The sequence below is a fragment of the Metopolophium dirhodum genome, chromosome 1 (assembly GCF_019925205.1).
Source record: "Metopolophium dirhodum isolate CAU chromosome 1, ASM1992520v1, whole genome shotgun sequence".
Taxonomy (NCBI): Eukaryota; Metazoa; Arthropoda; class Insecta; order Hemiptera; family Aphididae; genus Metopolophium; species Metopolophium dirhodum.
The window spans coordinates 31,093,793-31,098,295 of record NC_083560.1 but is presented as its reverse complement, the minus strand read 5'-3'; the positions used below and the strand labels follow the sequence as shown (position 1 = coordinate 31,098,295).

The following is a 4,503-nucleotide window of genomic DNA, read 5'->3' as shown; positions in this document are numbered from 1 at the left end:
TATAGAATGGGAAAAACAGTTGTGCACATATTACGGCAGTCACAATGTTGCCGGTAGAGCGTACTACTACCTAGAACATAATACGACATTATCTGTGGTATTATTTCTATGAAAGTAATTTATTTTTACTATTGGTTATACTGATTTAAATATCTTTCTAATTTGATTCAAATTTGAAGTAAAAATATCTATGAAGAAATTTGCTTTGGGTATATATTTTAAAGTTTTTTCGGTTGCATTATTAACTATTAATGAGAAACCCTAATTTAAAAGTCCAACCTTAGCTATAGAAATTGAACATAAAAGTTGAAAAATTAAAAAAAAATTCATGTATTGTATGCACTATACATAAAGTAAGTTAACTATAATGCAAAATAGTAAAACATATATATATTGTGCCAAAAAAAAAAAGTGAATGCTAACAAGTTGAAAAATGTTTTGGCCTATTAATGGCTACTACTCCAGGTGAAAAGTGCATCATATTCATTTTCGATGTGACCATGGCCCAGGTATTGGTGTTTGGGTTGTAATATTCTACAGAATTCAAAACAGAAGTATTGTTCATTCCACCGATGACATACAATAAACCATCTAATGCGACTACATCTACAATGAAAAATTAAATTTTATTCAAAATATATAAAAAAAAAGTTTCATAAAATAGTTAACATTTATTCAACAAAAAGTTACCTGCATATTTTCGAGGTAAAAGTATGTCTGCAATAGTTGTCCAAACACCTGTACTTGGTCTGTATTTTTCAACACTTCTCAAAAGGTTTGATTCATTACGACCGCTTACAACATACAGTTCACCGTTTAAAACTCCTACACCGGCACAACTGCGACGTTCACACATGTTTGCGACAGGTGTCCACATATCAATACTGGGATTATAACACTCAACAGTGTTTAAAGCCTGTAATGATTGATCAAAACCTCCTACCTACAAAATTTAATAAATACAAATTATTGTGGAATAAAAATACCTCACGCTTAAAAGAAATTCCGGAATAAAATATTATTGCATTTTTATTTTTAATTACAAAAATGTATCTATTATTAATTATTAATTTCAATATAACACAGGTATGAAAATGTTAAGAAATTAAAAATATTATATATTTAAAAAATATAACACAAAATTAAAATCATAAAAAAACATTAGTTTACCGAAAATATAAAAGATCATTCAGGACTAAAACTAATTAAAGTTAAGTAGTTAAAAAACTTAATTAAGCTATATTCAATGTTTATAATAAACAAAGTTTAATAAAGTTTAATTTTTTTTTGTGTATATTATATTAACAATATTAAAAACTAATAAGTAAGGTCATATTAAGCAAGAGAATAATAATACTTTTTGTATTACATTCAGTATAAATCTGTAACAAAATTCTATTTGAGTTTTTTTACTTCCATTATGTAGGTAGGTTTGAAGATCAATGAAAATGATTAAGTTCTCGATGAAATTATTAAATAATTGAATTGATGAGGTATAGATACAAATATTGTTATTAGCTTATTATCAATTTTAATTTTGAATCTATTGAAATATTTTATTTTGTAAATATATTACACAATTCTTTCACAAGAATTTTATTATTCTAGTTCCAATTATTATTATTATAAATATAATACAAAATTAAAATCATAAAAAAAGTTTACCACATATAAAAGATCATTCAAGACTCCAACTGCAAATAAAGATCTCATAGTATTCATACTGGATATCATACGCCATTCTTGAGTATTGAAGTCAAAAACTTCGGCACTTTTTAAATCTCCATCTCTATCATTTAATCCGCCTACCTTAAATTAAATGCATAATATATTGGTACGTGATTTTTCACAGAAATAACAATCAAACTAATAAATTAAAATTCAACATTACTTACGGCATAGATATTATCATTTATTGCACCAACTCCTAAAAATTGTCGTTCAACTAACATATCGTCACTTGGTAGCCAACAAAGTGGTTTGGAAGATAAATCTAGTACATGAACACACCGATAAGGTGATAAACCATTTTCATAACCACCCACATCAAATACAAAAATTATCTTTAATTACGACTAGATTATGTCTTCTATGTTTTGTAATCAATTCTGGTCCAAAATGCCATTGGTCCGTGATTGGATCAAAATATTCTAAACTATTACTTAATCCCGACTCAATTCCACCAACAACTAATATAACCTGTTATAATTAAATTATTAAATATATTGGAAACATAAATAAATTATACACAATCATACTTTATCTTGATGTCTGGGTTTATTCCGGATGCTTTGTGGAATAAGCTCTTTTCCTTTGAGTGTTTTTAATGCCTCCGATACGTAATGTTTACCTTAAAAATTATACATAAATATATATCTAATATATAAATTAATTCACAATTAAAGCATACTTAAAGAGAAAACCTACATTTAAGACATTTTTTTATAAGAGGATCCTTGGCTACTTTTGTTAATAAGTAGTTTTTCGATGTTAATGCTAAACGTACATGTTCCATTAATTGGGGTAAAATACATTGTCTTGAACCCAATTCATATTTTACCCAACTGATAACACTTTCAAATACCTAAAACAATAAGTATACTAATATATTAATTAGACTACATAATATTACATATTAGAAGGTTACTGAATATTTCCTTCCCCAATAATATAATATAACAATAATCAATTTTAGTTTGCCTACTTTTTCTTCAGATGGAACTGTAAGTTTGTCATTGGAGATCAACTTAATTACTTGTTCGGATGATAAGGATAGGAATTCGTCACCACCAAAAACATCTCTAAGAATCAAAATAATACAATAATAAATAAAACGTCCTTATAGAAACTTAATAATAAATTATAATTCGTACGAAAAATGTTGAAGTATATAAAATTCTGAACTTCTTATCAATTTTGTACAGCTATGTAAATCAGCCATAGCGTTAATACCAATACAATTTGTAGGGCAGAGTTGTGACTGTAAAAAATCACAACATGCCTCTTTAACTTCTTGTAACTGCAAGAGATTTGCCGCTGGTAACAAGTGCTTGAGAAATAAACAATATACAATTAAAATAATTTAGTTTTCTATAATTAAACTAAACTTTATCTATTATTACCTGGACGTTTTCTTCAGTGACCACGATTTGCCCCGTGTAAATAAAGTTTACTAAGAGTAGTAAACCGTTATAATCAATCTTTCTTATTACCACAAGATCATGATTCCTTTTTGCAAAATTTGTGAACATAGCATGGAAATACGGACTAGCTGCTGATAAAACCACTTTATGTGCAGTTATTATTTTGTGATCGTCCGTTTCAAGTTTAATATCACAAAAAATCTCACTACTAAAGACAAAAATGTTTTATTAATATTTATCTGGCAGTTGAAATCACCCACCACTTACTTCCGTAAGGATTGCAATCCTTCATACATATCAACGAAAGTTGATTTTTTATAAAATTTGGCTGGTTTACATTTTCTGGATTTTGGTATATCATTAGTATTTTGCATTGCGAATTGTATATTAAGTCGAGGTATGAATGCCTTTAAACAAAAATCGGTTCTTAGCCCTAACAGAATATTAATTATCTATGTATTAATAACTATTCCTTATTTTAATAAAATTTAACACATTAGATGTGACACATTAAGGGCTGTTCTTACAATGTCTTATAACATTAACAGACAAATTTCTTTAGTATTACCAATGGATTTCTGCAGTATAGTCTTAACCGATACTTAACTAGCCATTATGAACGGCTCTTAAAGAGTATAACGCCGTGTCCAAAGTAAATGCGTCCGATGCGTCGAAAAACAAAACAGCTTGTATTTCGCCATTTCGCCGCATCGGACGCAATTGGAACAGCACCGTCGGAATATAAATCGCACGCACTCGCCTTACTTGCCGGATTTACTTTGGACACGGCGTAAGACAAGAAAAATGTGTCTCATTGTGCCCCGTCACGAATTTCACGTATACATTTCAGGTTAAATATTTAATAAAAATATCTAAACGCAAAGTTTTATAAGAGTAATTATTGCTCAGAATAGGCATTTTTGTCTTATTCATATAATATAATGTAATAAATCAATGAATACATACCTTTTAAAGAAATTACACGAAAGTACGACACGAAAAACTAAACCGATGTGTTTTTATTTTTCAATATGATAATAAAATTGAGGAAAATATTGATAAACAACATCCACGTCAACTTAATCAAACAGTTACAGAATAAAAAGTTACCCGGAACGTTTCGTATCGTTGCATATCGGTGTGGACCATTTTATATTATTTCTCTGTTATTTATTAATTATTATTTACGCCGTCACACCGTTGGGTTTTATTTGTTCCTTCTGTCCTTTTATAAAATATACTATATAAGGACAATATAAAGTTCTCATAAGTAGTTATAATAACAGTTGAGAAATAATAAAGATCTATAAGCACGATTTATTCGGACGTCGGGCTGGGCGTCAACCTTGGAGGTAGGTCG

The 4,503-nt window shown here is 28.5% G+C and overlaps 1 pseudogene; it reads right to left on the bottom strand.

Annotated features, from left to right (window-relative positions):
- Positions 1-407: 407 nt before the first annotated feature.
- LOC132934750 (kelch-like protein 2) lies at positions 408-4,179 on the bottom strand (annotated as a pseudogene).
- Between the last annotated feature and the right edge of the window lie 324 nt (positions 4,180-4,503).